Source organism: Macrobrachium nipponense, chromosome 46 (genome assembly GCF_015104395.2).
Source record: "Macrobrachium nipponense isolate FS-2020 chromosome 46, ASM1510439v2, whole genome shotgun sequence".
NCBI lineage: Eukaryota > Metazoa > Arthropoda > Malacostraca > Decapoda > Palaemonidae > Macrobrachium > Macrobrachium nipponense.
In genome coordinates, this window is record NC_061106.1 from 46,903,268 (window position 1) to 46,921,553 (window position 18,286).

Genomic DNA, 18,286 nt, shown 5'->3' on the forward strand with positions numbered 1-18,286 from the left:
TATTCCTGCGCTGTATCTGATTACTGGCACTGCCCATGTGTTTATGGCTTTTATCATATTTCCGGCGTTGAGTTTTGACTTGAGTATCGCCTTGAGTCTCTGCATATATTCTTTCCTGATCGTGTCCTTTCATCTCTTGGTGTTTTATATCTCCTCCTTCCATTATTCCCAGGTATTTGTATCCTGTCTCATCTATGTGTTTGATGTTGCTCCCATCTGGTAGCTTTATCCCTTCAGTTCTCGTTACTTTGCCTTTTTGTATGTTGACTAAGGCGCATTTTTCTATTCCAAACTCCATCCTGATGTCCCCAGATACAATCCTTACAGTTTGGATTAGGGTATCTATTTCCTTGGGGGATGCCTTCTTTACCATACAGCTTGATGTCGTCCATGAACATCAGATGGTTGATTCTGTTGCCTCTTTTCTTGAGTTGGTACCCGGCATCCATCTTCTGTAGTACTTTTGTCATGGGAATCATGGCTACTACGAAGAGTAGTGGGGACAGTGAGTCGCCCTGGAAGATCCCTCTCCTGATATTAACCTCTGCTAGTCTTATTCCAGAGCTTGTAAGTATTGTATTCAGTTGCACATTGTATTTTTGAGGAAGCTGATGGTATTTTCCTCTGCCCCATATATTTTCAGGCATTTCTATTAGCCATGTGTGTGGTATCATGTCGAAAGGCTTTCTTATAGTCTAATCCATGCCATGCTTAGGTTGGTTTTCCTTCTCCTACTGTTTCTTCATTACCATTTTGTCTATCAGGAGCTGGTCTTTTGTGCCCCTACACTTCCTTTTGCAGCCTTTCTGTTGGTGGGGATGGATGTTTGTCTCCTCTAGGTAGTTGTATAGCCTTTCACTGATGATACCTGTTAGTAACTTCCACATTATTGGTAGGCAGGTGATAGGCCTGTAGTTACTGGCTATATTTCCCTTACTCTTGTCTTTTTGTACTAAGGATGTTCTTCCTGTGGTCATCCATTTGGGTGCTTGGTGATTTGAGATACAATGCTGGGAGTTGTTCTGCTATTCGTGGGTGTAGGGCCCTTGAAGGTTTTTGAGCCCAGTATCCATGGACTTCATCGGGACCTGGGGCTTTCCAGTTTGGCATTTTCTTTAGTTGGTGTCTGACTGTGTCTGTCGTGATGCTCCTGTGAATCTTTGTTTTTATTCTCCCTGTTTCTTCTTCCTTGACTTCCTGGAGCATGTTGCATGTTTGTTGTGTGATACCGGATTGGTCCATATGTTTTCCCAGAGTCTCTTACTTGGTTCGGCTTCAGGAATTTCTGGGTGGTTGTCTTCCCTCTTAGTTGGCTGTATAGTCTTTTCTGGTTGGTTCCGAATAGTTTGTTCTGTTGGTATCCTTATTCCTGTTCATGTACCGTTGGATCTTATGTGCTTTGGCCTTAAGCCTCTGTTTTACATCTTCTATTGTGTTGTTTAATCCCCTCTCTTGTACTTTGTATTTCTCGTTGTTGAGTTCCTCCCTTGTTTTCTTGCTTCTTATGCCTTTTTTCTGCCATCTCTTTCAGTTTACTCAAGTCAGATCTCATCACCATGATTTGCTTTTCCAGGCGCCTTTTCCAAGGAGGTTGCTGTTTTGGTTTCTGTTGGGTTGGTTGTGCTGGTGGTGTTGTGTTCGAATTCCCATCAGTTCTGCTACTGCAATCTTGGCTCCTGCATATGTCAAGTTATTTGTTTCTGTGATACTGGTGGTGTGTATTAGGCCAGTATTTCATTGACCTCACTTGTTTTCTCCTTAATTTCTTGGTGTTGTAGGCTTTCATGGAGGGGATCTTTGTTCTCTCTGTATCTGGCTCCATCCATTGTCTAATCTTTTCTACCCATCCGTCCTCTCTGTTACTTCGTCGGTGTTTCTTCGAGTGTCGTTGTTTGATACCTCATCCTCCCTGTCGTCTTCTGTGGCATCGTCTCTCAGTTCGTCTTCGTGTAATTCGTTGTCGTGTGAACATTCCTTTCCCTTTCAGTTCTTCTCTTTCTGTTGGGGAGAGCCAGTTCTTTTTTCTTTATGTTCCTTGCTTGGTCTGCCAGCCTCTGCTCTTTTTGGGGGGTGTTATTCCTCTCATTCCAGATGTTGACCAATCTTCTTCTATATCCTCTCTCCGTCGGGTTGCTTTTTCTGATGTAGCATCTCCATATTTCCTTATTTTTCTTCTCTTTTTTGTCCATTTCTTCCTTTTTTTGCCTATGGTAGCTCCAATCTCAGGCTGTTGATTATTGTCGTTGTGGTGATCAGTTGCTGGATGACGACCTCCAAGTACCTGACCGTCTTCCCCTTCAATTGGGTTGAATACCTGGTTGCCGGACGAAGCTCCTCTGTTGCCAGAGGTTCCATTTACGTCGTTGTCGTTTTAATCCTTCATTTCTTTCCATCATTGCTGAGTTTTGCTAACTTTTAACCCATAGCTGGACCCTACCCATCAGGGATAGGTACTGCATTTTACAGCTGAGTAGACTGAGGAAATTATGGTAAAGATCCTTTTCCCTTTCCCAAGGAATCAAACGCCGAGGAGAGCGGTCATTCCCATCCAACGACTGACCAGAGCCAGTGTTGCTTAACTTGACTTAAGTCTATTGACGATTATTATTATTTATTATTATTATTATTATTGATTATTATTATTATTATTATTATTATATTATTATTCATGTTTATTATTATTCTTTATCTTCTTTATCAAAATTTCATTATTTCTATAATATTTATTTGTTTTTCCCCATTCTTATATTTCACATTTATGTTATTATCTAAATCTTCAATATTATTGTTTTGTCATTATTTTCCATGGCGCGGGGGGGGGGGGGGGGGGGGGGGGCAGTGTGACACGGCAAGGCCCGTGCCCACCTTCCACCCATCCCCCCTCCCGCCCCCCTCATCCTATCACACACACACACAACACACACCGGAATCTGCTAGTAGTATCAAACCACTCAAGCATGTGAAAAGGGAGAACGTTTCACATTTATTTAAAAAAAAAAAAAAAAAATAAGAAACGGAAAACTCACGGCAGACTTGTCCATCGGAGGAAGGAGAGAAATTTGACTGCTTCTTATTCCCAAAGAAACAAAACAGAGAGAGGAAGAAAAAAAAAAGAGAAAAAAAGTGGGAGAAAGAGAGAATATGAGTAAAAATGAGGGTTGGGGGAAAAACTGCCGACTCATACGCGCACCTCCCGCGGATAGGGGAAAACGTAAATTAGGTAATTTAGTGAACATGTATATCATTCCGAGCGAAGTCTCTTCCTGACAAGACAAGACGATGTAACCGGCGGGTAATTAATGTGCAGATGGAGTGTAAACGTCGGTTCGGTCGCCACAAAAACCAGCGCGACTTCTCCCTCATTCGCGGTCATTAGCTGGGAGCGATGCAGTTAAACGCTTGATAAAAATCTCCTTTTCCCCTCCATACCAGGACCCCCTCTCCCCAAACCCCCTTCCTCCCGCCCCCTTCCCCTCTCTCTCTCTCTCTCTCTCCTCTCTCTCTCTCTCCTCTCTCTCTCTTATTTATGGTGGAGGAGTTTGAAAATACTTTTATATAATAATTTCCACTTCGAGACTTCATGAACCCCCGAGTGGGCAGATTCCTATCTGACGCTGTTTGCAGTTGGGGATGTAATCGTACAACCATAAAGGCTAAACTAGACTACTATCTTTTTTTTTTATCTGAGGCGGTTATTCAAGCAAATGCATATTGCAGATTTATTTTGCCCCCGAAAAGCCATGGTCGGAGGCCTTTCTCGGCTAGCCTCTTCTCTCTCTCTCTCTCTCTCTTCTCTCTCTCTCTCTCTGATAATTTAAATGGAAAAAAAAAGTTTTTTAATTCTTGCCAAAATTCGTAATTTACTAAACTGTGAATGTACCTGCTTCTATGTTTGCTCAAGTTTTTATTATCTCTCTCTCTCTCTCTCTCTCTCTCTCTCTCTCTCTCTCTCTCTCTCTCTCTCAAGCAATAATTCAAATGAACAAAGTTTTCCACTTCTTGTCAATATTCGTAATTCATTAATTGTCAATGTACCTGCTCCCATGTTTGCTTAGTCTTTATACACTTTCTCTCTCTCTCTCTCTCTCTCTCTCTCTCTCTCTCTCTCTCTCTCTCTTACCTGTGATTATGCAAATGGCGCCTCCAAAGTTTTATAATCCTTGGCATTAGTAATTCGCTAAATCGCTGTCTTATACTATACCTGTCACCCTGTTCGCTCAGTTTTATATAACTCTCTCTCTCTCTCTCTCTCTCTCTCTCTCTCTCTCTCTCTCTCTCATAATCGCACATTATTAGACCTGAACTAAGACTGTTCTACCAGCTGTATGATCTTAGCTATTATACTTTATATCAATTAAGATTCTGCCATTCATACTTTCAAGGCGAAAGGGAAACAAATTTTCTACCACAATAATTCCTAAACCCCTTTATCACCTTTTAACTCGCTACTTTACCTCCAATTCCCGCTCTCTTTTTCCAGCATGGCTTTCCAACGTCACTTCTTGGTTCAACTGTGGGGCTTTCTCCCAGTACCACCTTAAGGCCCTTGTACTTCATGTCTTTTCTTATTTTTCAGATCTCTCGGCCACGCTGTCCAGCCACTCTTAACTCCCTCTTTTCACTGTCTGAAATCCTGAATGGCCCGAAGTGCCCCAGTGGTTGGCTTGGCAGCATAATTTTTTTTTCTCAAATCGAATCTATCATCTCATTCATTCCTTTGTAACTGTCCCTCCTCACGCACTCAAAAGCATTCGAACATAGCAAAATACATTTCCATCTACTACTGGGACCTTGTCATCCTTCAACTTACCTTTTTCTTCCGTTACACCTTTAATCGGCACTTCCAGAAGCATTCTTAAAGGTTCATTAGCCTTATCCAACTTGCAACATCTGTATCTTTCATTCTTCTCTCATCTACATTCCCCAACTGTTTGAACTATGCACTTCATCGACACTGACTACTTATTCTCAGATAGCATCTTTGTCAGCTGCAGTTTCTTTTTCACGTGCCATTGTTCACTCGTCTTTCCGTGTTAACTTCCTGCAGATATGAGATTTTTTTCCCCTCCCTAAAGAGATTTGTCAAGTCTTTGTCCAAATTGCTGATGTATCCTAGTGTTTCTTATTACCTTCTCTCCCTTCATGTAACTTGATGTCAGTATATTCCAAACTAAAACGGGAATTCGTTGTGGTTGAGAAATTTATCGCAATACAGCAGTGTTGACAAATCCTTCAGTTGACATAATGACAAATAAAAGGCTGCTGTCTTCAGTGGCCCAAAATATTATCCTTAGTAAAGAGTAGTAGTAGTTATATATATATATATATATATATATATATATTATATATATATATTTAGATATATATATATATGGTATCTATATATATATATATATATATATATATATATATATATATATATATATATATATATATATATCGCTCGCCAAAGATCCACGTAGATACCCTTTATATAATTCGAACTACTTTTCACCTGCCACAGGCTAGTGAGCTCTCTCTCTCTCTCTCTCTCTCTCTCTCTCTCTCTCTCTCTCTCTCTCTCTCTCTCAAAACACTGACCATTTTAGGATAAATTAAGACGATGATTGGTCAACCGGAGGCAAAAATTAAAAGGTTAATTACGCGTCCCACTTCTGACTACCAACGACTTGCGAATGCCGAGGGAAAAAATGAGTGACATTAATCTTTGACTGGAGAGACCAGCTTCGTCAACCAATTTTTTTTATCTTTTTTTTTAATGAAAATCTAACCAGGACTGATTTTACTGAATTCTGGGGGTAGGAGTAGGGAATTCCTGGGTGGGGAGTAGAGACTGGGGAGCAAAAATATCACTAAATCAAAGACGCTTAAAATTCATGCGTTCTTTTTGCATTCTCGGCTGCTCATCGCTGAGAGATGTAGAATGCAGTCAGTGTGTCATTTTCCCCAAAAGGAATTTCAGCCGCTCTTATCCATTTATCTATCATTTTTCTTAAACTAGGTTTCTATGTACTATATAAATCATATTTAAGATTATTGATTATTATTATTCAGAATATAAACCCTATTCATATGAAACAAGCCAACAGGGACCCATTGACTTGAAAGTCAAGCTTCCAAAGGGTATGGGTGTTCACTTGAAAGAACAGAAAGCTGAGATTAGTGATTAAAAAAATAAAGTAACTAATTTAAAAAAAACAATAAAAAATCTAAATGACTTATTAAACACAATGAGATAAAGTTTAGGGTTGCAATGCGTGGCATCCGCACTAGAAATTTTGAGGCTCCGATTTCGCAATATCTTTAGAGAGTTTCCAAAGTTTTCATATCATACATAAATCTTAGTAGTTTATGTGGTTGTATCTTATATAAATCCTATTTGCTTTCACATAGCTTAATCAGTATTATATAAATCTAAGTTGTTGTATATACTGGAGCTGGTCTATGCGCTAAAATTGACGAGTGAAACAGAAGAAAAATAAAAAAAAAGCTTGGCCTGATTATAAATAACAGTGTGTTCGTGTCTTAGCAGTATGATAAGAATGTTGTTGCTAATTGCGCAAGGTTTAGATCATGAAAAAACCGATTAGGGGCTGCCTCACGGGCACTTCGTAGTGAAAATAAATATGATAGTAAATTTGTCAAAGTCTCTGCAAACTTAACTATGAAGTGTTTGAGTGTATTATGAGGTTTAGTTACCTAACTGACCAATATAGTGAAATATTTTCCAGAGAGTTGTTATTAACTTCTTGGATGTTATTTCAAACTCAAAATTACTGGAAAATTTGAAATAAAAATTGCGAATGTTTCTTTAAATAATTTTTGTTTTGTCTATTATGTTATATTGTTGTAGTTGTAAAGACATCCGATTGGCTCAAATATATATAATATATATATATATATATATATATATATATATATATATATATATATATATATATATATATATATACCACTCTACAAAAATGTTTCCCTGTTTTAAATCTCAACAAAAATACCAACGCCATTTTGCCTTCCTTTGGTTCAAAATAACATTCAAATAGTTCACTTGGAAAAGCAAGAAAGCTGATCAGTACGCCTTCATGACTCTTAGCTGAACTACAACCACTCTACAAAAATGCTTTGCTGTTCAAAATCTCAACAATAATACTACTAACGATGAAGATGGCATACCAAACTCATTCGAGTCAAACGGTAGATAAATGGAACCCGATGCAATTTTTTCCTCCCTTCAGCAGGAGACCCCTGTGGAGAAACAAATTGCAGGAACCCCCAGTCGCATTCTTTCGTAAATTTGCATTTATTTTGGTATCAAGATCATCGAATCTTTGTAGATTTGATACTTTATTGTCTTTCCTCATTCGGTTACATTAGATTCTCGCATAGCCTTTCCTGGATTTGATTTAAATATTCCATATTTACAGCATCGGGAGAGAGGATGTCTTTCCTATAAAAGGTGCAGTTTATTAGATCAGTCGTCTGAATCTACGCTTTATTTAGTACGTTTTTTGTCAATAATATTTCACATATTCGTATGTATGTACTTTTTGCTCTAACTCTTGACCTTACATCCCATCTGGCGTTTCTCCATTTCTGCGTATCCTCAATCACTTCTGTGGAATTAACCTACACAAATACTTTGCATATTCACAACAAAAAGTGAACAAAACCTAGGGGAACATAAAACGACTAATTCCACGAAAACCTCAAAAGCTTCTTAAAACATAAAAACCGGCTTAAAAAAGAAAATAAACCCTTAACGGAGATTACATTGGGCCGTGAAATCCAAAAACTCTGCACGTTCATTAAGTATACTCACCCATTAAGAATACTGATAATATAGACCACTATGAACAAGGCCCGTGAACTTAAGGAATTCCACGAAAATGCCAAACCCTTCAAGAAACAGAAAAACCTTCTTACAAATAAAATTAAACCTGGCAGGGATTACACTGGCTCGTTAAATCCAAATACATAACATTCATTAAGAATACTCATTCATTAATTAAGAGTACTGACAATATAGATCACTATGAAAGTGATAGAACCTCGGGAACTTAAAACAAATAATTCCTCGAAAATCCCAACACCCCATAAAAAAAATAGAAATTAAACCAGACAGGGATTACACTGGGCCGTGAGAACGCGAGAAAAGGGACCCCGAGTCTCCGAGTGTGGAATCTAAATCGAAGGAGTAGCTGTCACATCGGATCACCCTTGAGCTCGCTAGCTTGGCCTTTGACCTTCCGAGGCATAACAGAAAAAAGGTGGCCTTTTAGAGCCTTCGCTCTCTAGCTACCTGATCGCGGGGCTCCCGGAAGGCGGCATCACAGGAGCGCGGTTAGCGAAGTGTGTGCTTTTCTTCTCATCCTCGTCCAACGCGATTGGAATGAATCTCTGGGGTAGAAGGTTTTACTTCGAAAACATTTAAGGTTTAACACGCAAAAATACAAAAAGCGGTCAATTCCATAATGACTGAAATAGGAGGGAGAAAACCAGGTTCAAAGTGCAAAACACAAAATAGACAAAAAACATTCTTCGGTAGGTATGTACAATTTCTTATGTCTAGGGTCTAATCAACTAGTACGAGGCAAGGATATCTTGGACATCAATCTAACTTTTACCTAGAATATTGAGATGACACAAAATTCAGTATCTCAGAGTATTTGATGACAGCAAAATCACACAAGTTTAAAAATAATTTTATAAAAAATAACCATAAGATTAGTAGAGAGAGAGAGAGAGAGAGAGAGAGAGGACGCGATCGAGGTGATGAGGAGAGAGAGAGAGAGGAGAGGACTCATACCCACGCAAATCTACGAATATGTTGCTGAAAACATTAAGAAAAAAAAGTAGGTTAATTGATAAAAACAGATACATTATATGCAACTGCATTATTCATCGACGGCCCCCTGCAGATGGCCTTAACGAACGCATTTATCATTCACTCGTTAAAAACGAAAGTATTGGCTACTTCAAGAGGAATGAATCTGCGAAGTCGCCCCTGATAACAAAAAAAAAAAAAAAACAAGTTATTTGCAATTGCAAAAACTAGAATAAGATATTCAAAGGAAAACTGTTAAATGGTGAGACTTGTTTCTCTCTCTCTCTCTCTCTCTCTCTCTCTCTCTCTCTCTCTCTCTCTCTCTCTCTCATTTTATATGCATAATTTCTCTCTTCTGTAACTTATTGGTTCAATACGTCACGTCCATTACAGGCGATATATCTCCTGCTCCAGTTGTATCATCCAATGCTATATGCCCGTTGACTCTCTCTCTCTCTCTCTCTCTCTCTCTCTCTCTATGATTCTGTATTACTGTGTCCATTTACATTAAGTCTGTTTGTCTGTCTGCTTGTCTAGCTCTCTCTCTCTTCACATAAAAATCTTTCAGTTTGTCAAATGTACCTCCTTAACTATCTCTCTCTCTCTCTCTCTCTCTCTCTCTCTCTCTCTCTCTCTCTCTCTCTCTCTCTCAGAGCTTTTTCTCCTCTAACACTTTCGCCTTGAGGTGACGTCCCGGAGAAATTCATGAACGCTTAAAAGACTGAGCCATAACAGCAATTTCAAAATGATGATAACAATCAAATGTTATATATTCATGTAAAGACCTTTCGCAGAGGTGCTGTGGCTGTGGCTGTGGTTAGGGCCGGGGGTAGGGGGTGGAGGGAAAGGGATTTGTGGTTTTGGGTGGTGTAGGTAAGGGGGTAGGGGTGTGGATTCCTGAGATCTAATCTGGCCCTCAAGAGAGACAACTGCACAAGAGGGACTAAATATAAATACAGTAAACAAAAAAAATACTGTTGGGCGATTGCAGGAGATTATTCATGGGAAATGCCATTTGTGATGGCAGTGTGGTGAAAAAAAAAACCTGGGTAATTTTCCATTATTTTAATCTTACTCGTTATCAAATTGAAGACAATAACGGTAACAGTGTATGAATTCATTTATTACAAGTGATATTCTTATACTGATTTTACAGTTAATAATAATAATAATAATAAAGAAATAAATAATAATAATAATAATAATAATAATAATAATAATAATAATCGAAAACCAGCTAAGTTGTAAATATTTATATGGTAAAAAAGAAACTAACGTACATTAAATGTAGGTCCTTTGTTGTTTTCTAGTTTTTTAGAGGTGCCTCTCACGCTTGAGACATTACGTATAACCACTAAAAAAGTAGTCAAGGTAGTAGTAGTAGTAGTAGTAGTAGTAGTAGTAGTAGTAGTAGTAGTAGTAGTAATGTTAATGATAATAATAATTTTCGTTATTTTTCTCATCATTCGTTTTGACCGGTCAACGATGCCCATTCAGAACTTCCCTCGCAACTGTATTAACGATTATGTAGCGGAGATCACCATACAATCCATTGTAGTCTCCGGATATATATCAAAATACAATCAGAATATAAAATATATATATTTTATATATTCTAGTAATGATAATACCAGACCTTGACATTCAAAATACCAGAATGACACCATGAATATAGATCAATTACTTAGCAGTCTCGAGTATTATGAACAACGAATTATCAGAAAAATAGAGAAAATTGTCTATAAGATAAATTCAGCAATAACAATGAAATTAATTAGGTAGTAACTTTTTCTTGGCTGTTATCGTATGATTGGCTCGTACTTGAATATTAAACTATCAACTAAGGGCAGCTAGTAAACATACATTACGCAATCTTATCTATTGTAGACATTTATGACAAGTAATACCGAGTTTTACTTAGTTTCTGCTGGTTAATTAATAATTCCCTGATGGGACTTAATCATTCAGTCATAAAAAACAATACGAGGCAGAAAAACACATACAGAATTTGAGTCAGATCGAATACCCCACTACAGTCAACGCATGGGCTTATACGTCTTTCAAGTATATTCCTGACATTGTCACCAAATGTAAATGTATTCTTGTTATACGAATAAATAAAAGTTGTTCACTGGCTTAAAAAGAAAACTAAAAACTAGCGATTTAAATGAAGATTGGCGACATTTTAGTCAGTCTTAGTAGGATTAATATTTGCAAAAGATTACATAGTGAACAGCTAAACAAATGATTTGAGCAAGAATAAAACATTTAAACAAATACTCTATCGTATTCCATCAATTAATATTGTTAATCAGACCGGCATTCACACTACACACAACTGTAGGAAGATCAATTATCGGATCAGCATTAACTAAAGCGGATGACAAGCAGCACCCAATAGGACCTTAGTAAAATATGTTTAAACAAATACACGCAATCGCGATGGCGTCAACTCCAGGTGTCCCCACACGCATCGCAGTCACATTTTCAGATATTTTTTTCGCGGGCCGAGAGAAGCTGGACAAGGGCGAAAACGTGGGAATCTCTTTGGCACGAAACGGTAATGACTCGGCAGGTTTCGCCACCCTCATAACACGATCTGGAAAGTCGACGGTATTAAATGGCATCGCTTTTTTTTACTTTATTATTTTTCTTTTATTTGTTTTATCTTGCCGTTTTTTACTCTAGTGGGTGGGGCTAAGTTCGTGTCGAAAGCATAGTTTTTTTTTTTAGTTATATCCTCTTTATTATTTTTGTTTTTTCGCATTTTTACTCGATTCAAAAATAATTTTCAAATGTATATACCTAACAAAAACAGTTTTTTAGTTTTCTGTGTTAGAAAACTATTGTGCCTGCTTTGTCTGTCCGTCCGCACTTCTGTCCATCCTCACTTTTTCTGTTCGCCCTCAGATCTTAAAAACTACTGAGGCTAGAGGGCTGCAAATTCGTATGTTCACCATCCACCCTCCAATCATCAAATTGCAACCCTCTAGCCTCAGGAGCTTTTATTTTATTTAAGATTAAAGTTAGCCATAATCGTGCGTCTGGCAATTATATAGGCCATGCTACAAACGGGCCGTGGTTAAGGTTTCATGGGGGGCGTCTCATGCAGCATTATACTGACGGGAAAAATATATATCAATTTTTCGGTGGATTTTACGCTGTACAGAAAAATTGACTGGCAGTTTTTACTTGATATGTTATTCATCAATATTAAGTTTTATTTTTCTTGATTTAATTCAACAGTATTTTTCATAACCAGGGTAGACGAAGTGATTGGCCAAAAATAATCTTTCCATTTACCAATTTATTACAACTATTTGAACATTCTAAACCACTGAATAGGTGCAGTCAAACATAGTCGAAAACACTGGTTTTTTTTTTTTTTTTTTTTTTTGCTACATTTCAAAATATTACTTCCTTTAGATCCTGTTCCAACATTTCTTCTAGTCCAAACCACAGAGCAAGTGTGTCCAATCACAACCCAAATCCATTTTTTTACCATTTTCTGAAACTGCTTACAGCACAGCAGGTCAACGTCACGCAAGATTTCCATTAGCAGCGGATGGAAAGCGAGGATATGCAAAAATTGAATTAAGCTCTACAAACGCCGGTTGGTAATACTATGGAATTTGGGCCCCTGACTGTTATCTTACAAGGGGAGCATCCCGCTCGTAAGAGAAGACAAAGACTATATTCGTCCGAGGCAGCGACCAACCTCAGATTGCTTATCTGTGTGTTTAACATCTTGCTAACGCACGTGTGTATGAGTGTCTGTCAGAGAGAGAGAGAGAGAGAGAGAGAGAGAGAGAGAGAGAAGGGGTGGGGGGGGTGGTGATGGGGAAAAGAACAAAGCAACATCTTAAAAATATGAGTATTGGCAGTTGAATGACCCGTGCCAAAGTTTTGAGAGAGAGAGAGAGAGAGAGAGAGAGAGAGAGAGAGAGAGAGAGAGAGAAAATATCTAAGCAGTCACCTAGAAAACTAATAGTTTTTAGATGAATGACCAGTGCAAAATTTAGCATACAAATGAGTAAAGAGAGAGAGAGAGAGAGAGAGAGAGAGAGAGAGAGAGAGAGAGAGAGAGAGACCTTACCTTACAGACCTTACATCTTGTTCGGGTTGCCCCAGGTCCCTCAGTGTGAGGCACCTCTAATGTCTACCAGAGAGTTGCTAGTGCATCTTCCGGTATATTTTGCATCTTCCAATCTTGGACGGTCTGAGATGCAGCTTAGATATTTGTTGAGCTTATTCTTAAACACATCTACGCTCACTCCTGATATATTTCTCAGATAAGCTGGTAATGCATTGAATAGACGCTGCATTGTCGATGCTGGTGCATAGTGGATTAATGTCCTGTGTGCTTTTCATATTTTTCCTGGTATAGTTTTGGGCACTATTAATCTACCTCTGCTTGCTCTTTCTGATATTTTTAGCTCCATGATGTTTTCGGCAATTCCTTCTATCTGTTTCCATGCCTGAATTATCATGTAGCGTTCCTTCTCTTTTCCTCTACAGACTATTATAATTTTAAAAATTGTAGTCTTTCCCAGTAGTCAAGATCCTTAACTTCTATTCTAGCTGTAAAGGACCTTTGTACACTCTCTATTTGTGCAATATCCTTTTGATAGTGTGGGTACCATATCATATTGCAATATTCAAGTAGACTACGAACATACGTTTAATAAAGCATAATCAACAAGAAATGCCGTAACAACATGCCAATTTTTACTTTACATTTTGCCAATAGAATTGCTTTTTGATCATTGCATAACATGTTCCTATTCAACATCACACTAAGGTCTTTAACTGCTTCCTTATTTGTGATTGTCTCATTATTAGGTCCCCTACATTCATAAAGCTTTCCTTTTCTATCTCCATAATTTATTGCTTCAAATTTATCAGAGTTAAATACCATCCTATTTACATCTGCCCATTCATATGCTTTGTTAAGGTCTCTTTGTAGCGCGTTCTTATCTTCATCACAAGTAATTTCTCTACTTATTCTAGTGTCATCAGCGAAACTACTCACTACCGAGTCCTTAACATTAATGTCTATGTCTGCAATCATAATAACAAACAGCAATGCAGCTAGCACCGTACCTTGTGGCACACCAGATATTACCATAGCTTCATCTGATTTCTCATCGTTTGCAATAACTATCTGTTTTCTGGTGTATAAAAATTCGTTTAACCATCTTCCTACTTTGTCCCCTATATTATGTTTTCTAATTTTCTTCGCTAATATATTATGGTTTACCTTGTCAAAAGCTTTTGCAAAGTCTAGAGATACCACATCTGTTTCTTTTCCGTTTTTCATATTTTTTTATATGTTCTCACGGTGGACTAACAGTTGGGTTTGTGTACTTTTTCCGGGTACAAAACCATGTTGTCCTATATTAAACAAATTATTTTTTATTAAATGCTTCATAATATTTTTCTTCATTACCCTTTCATACACTTTCATAATATGTGATGTTAGATTCACGGGCCCATAATTACTTGCCTCTAGTCTTGATCCACTTTTGAAAGTAGGGGTAATATATGCTAATTTGTGCTCATCATAAATCTTGCCTGTATCTACACTTTGCCTTAATAATATTGCAAGGGGCTTTGCGATAGAATGAACTACTTTCTTTAGCAAAATAGCAGGGACACCATCAGGCCCTGCTGCTGCTCCGTTTCTAATTTCATTAATAGCCTGCGCTATATCGGCTTCATTAATATCTATGTCTGCTAAATATTCTCTATTTTCATCATTTATTTCTGTATCATTATCTTCATTATCAATTCTAGGGGTAAATTCTCTCTTATATCTTTCTGCCAATATGTTGCATATTTCCTTTTTTTCATTCAATTATCTCCCTTCAATTCTTATAGGGCCTATTTCTATTCTTCTTTTATTCATCTTTTTCGCATACGAGTACAATAGTTTGGGGTTTTGCTTGATATTTAGTAGGGTTTTTTCTTCCAAGTCCCGCTTTTCATTTTCTTTTGATTGTATTATCTTTTATTCTGCATTTTCTATCTTACTTTTTAGTTCCATCACTTTCCAAGCATTTTTCTCTTTTGCAAGACTTTTTTTCCACTTTCTGATTTTCTGGAACAAGATCCTGTCTCTTGGTATGCATAACTGAAACCTGCATAAGATCAATAATTAAAAATAGTTATTATGTTACCTAGAGGAAACAATCAGAAAGGAAGTTTAACAGTACTAGTATGTTTCAGAAGGTAACAACAACAACAACAACAACAACAACAACAACAATAATAATAATAATAATAATAATAATAATAATAATAATAATAATAATAATAATAATAATAATAATAATAATAATAATAATAATAATAATAATAATAATAACAGACGCCCCAAAAAAAGAGACTTTTCATACTGAACATTACGAAACGGAAACCGAATTCCTGAGAAAACATAAATTACGTGAAGATTCCTATCACCGATTCCAAGAAGAGAATCGACCTCTCTACCTACTGCCGTCAGGGCAATGATGTAACCATCAGCCAGGAATTGAACCGAACTTGTCAGGCATTGCTTACATTTATTTTGAATTTGAATGCTATATTTTGACAGCATTTTTTCAAAAGTATTACTTGTGACTGAAACAGCTACGGGTGATTGCTGCCTCCTGTGTAATATGAAAAATATTACAGCTAATGTTAGGTTTGATTTTATGGAATTTAGGTTGTCAAGCAAACCACATCGACACTCTGGGCTATTCAGCGTTTAAGACAGCCAAAAGAGCGAGTTGGAGAGGTCGGACAGCTCAATAAAGAACTTCAGAGCAGGAAAGCAATAAAACACAAGGTTCTCAAGGTAGAACTCGGAGAAAACTCTACATTTGCACTAAGAAATATATAATAGAGATGTTGGACTGAAAGACTGAAGAAAGAAACCTAGAAGGGAGGTAAGGTAAACAGCACATTGCCGAAGAGGCTACAGTCTCCCTTTAATAAAACTCATGGGAGGTAAAGTGTCCTTACTATCCCTATACAGAAGACAACCAATGTGTCCAGGTGTGGTTCAAAAGACATCTCAATGTAGTTAAATCTTGCTACAGATTGCACCATTTTTCTATGAATTTTATACGAGGTTTCGCACTTTTCCAATTCGCCTTTAGACTCTTTAAAGTTGAAGAGGCACTTTGTAAACAGAGTGAGAAGGCATCTTTGAAAACACTAGAACGCCATCCCCATCATGAAACAATTTTTTCCCATCAGATAATATCTAACACTACTACATGAAGAATAAATGCAAGAATCTCGAGCATGAACCTGTTTCTGAGACAGCCGGTGAAGTAGGTAATAGCACACCGAGCTTCATAAACTGCACCTAAGACCCTGAAAGGGGCAGGAGTAAATAGGTTTTTCCCTATTACGAAAATGAGGATATCAGTATACTTATCATAATCACCTTGGGTAAATCAAAAGTGGATTTTTCAAGTCTCATACACTGTTGCTCAGAAAGTCTCAACGCACATTCTGTCCGTTCACCTCCTGCCTGGAAATTTCCAACACCAGCTGCTTGCTGCACGGTTGGCATTTTATCATTTTCTTTCCCTTCATATTCAAAAAGGATTATACTATATATTTTCATGGCGACTAATGTAAGGACAATGTCTATTTGACCAAACTGATTGAAAACTATGTTACTGTACCACTTGAAATATACAATAATTTGAGGATTAACATTGAACGCCAGAAACCAGTCACAAAGCAGACAATGTGTGGGATATTGTGTGTGTGTGTGTGAGAGAGAGAGAGAGAGAGAGAGAGACACGGAGAGGAGAGAAATCACAAGAGAGAGAGAGAGAGAGAGAGAGAGAGAGAGAGAGAGAGAGAGAATTGTTGCTGATAATTCCATAAGCTATGAAAACCTTAAACCTACCTTGCCACACTCACTATTGACGTAAAATACTAAGAGTCAATCCCAATAATGCATACCCTATCAAACAGCAGAGACTAATTACTAAGTAATCATTAAGAACTACTACATTCAGATAGGATTTAGTCTACAAGCAGTAGCAAAAACATGTTATAGTTATAGATACTCAATATGATAGCCAGCAATTTTTTCAAAAGTATCAAACTCGGGGTATGATTGGCCACCAACTCTACCTGCCAATAAACCCAGTGATAATCTCCAATTTTCTCACTAGGTGTTAATTAGCAGCTACCAAATACGAGTAGTTAAGAGACTGCCAGGTGGTCCTGACAGACTCTGGTAGTGCGGATCCAACTTATTGAATTCTAGCAAGCGCTAAGTCACTGGAGGAGAATTTCGTAACGTCCGGACGAAGCCAGTCTTAAAGCGTCGTGTATTAATAAACCACAATGTCGTGTATCGGAGATAATTACCGCCGTGGAAGCCAGGTAATCGCGCAGGTAATTGCTAATTCGTAAAGGTCAGACATGTGTTTTAGGGAAGTGGTCGTGAATCAATATATCTCGAGGAATTTGGATTATCGCCATCAGAGCTCGTTGTCGGTATCTGAGTAAAAAGCATAATTCTCTTGTTAGTAGAAGTTAAATAATATACACATGAAGACTAAAGGAGATTAAGAATAGCCGAGGTTAATATAAAAATGCTGTACTATCCTTCATATTCTTTCAAGGATAGCCAGTGAAGATGAAGAATTAAAAACTGGTTTTTATATTGGGAGAGAGATTTCATTCATCCTTATACTTCAGGTATATGAAAATAGAAAGGGCATGAACTCCAAATAATAATAATAATAATAATAATAATAATAATAATAATAATAATAATATTAAAAGTGAAAAGGTTTCATTCACCCTTTTACTTAATATAAAATTGATAAAGCCATGGACCCCAAATCATAATAGTAATTACAAGGATATTAATGATGATAACTGAAATTAGTGATGCCATGAGCCACAAATAATCATAATAATAATTAAGATAATATCCTTGTGGGTAAAGAGCTTCACTGCACGTCCTGAATTCTTGTTTCCGTCGTTCGCGCCTATGAGCCGACGAACTTCTTATCAACTAAAAATTCCTCTTCGATAACATATATGAAAATATATTAATTCCGAGGTAGAGCGAATTAGATATTAAAGGACATTTGTATCTTAATGCGTATAGATGAAACACGGTGATGTGATTAGACTCATAATATATATATATATATATATAGTATATATATATATATATATATATATATATATATATATATATATATATATATATATATATATATATAAACTGCAGTGACAATTTTGACGCATTAATCTAATAAACATTAGCCTTTTGAGGGAATGCACGCTTGGGTGCACAAGAACTGCAAGCAAGAATGCATGCATATGCAAGAGGAGGCGGCTCATGAATAATACTTCTAGTACGCCGACGGTAGTCGCGTCACTGGCAAGTCGATTAGCATATTTCTGAAACTCATATAACCACTGTGCGCACACGGA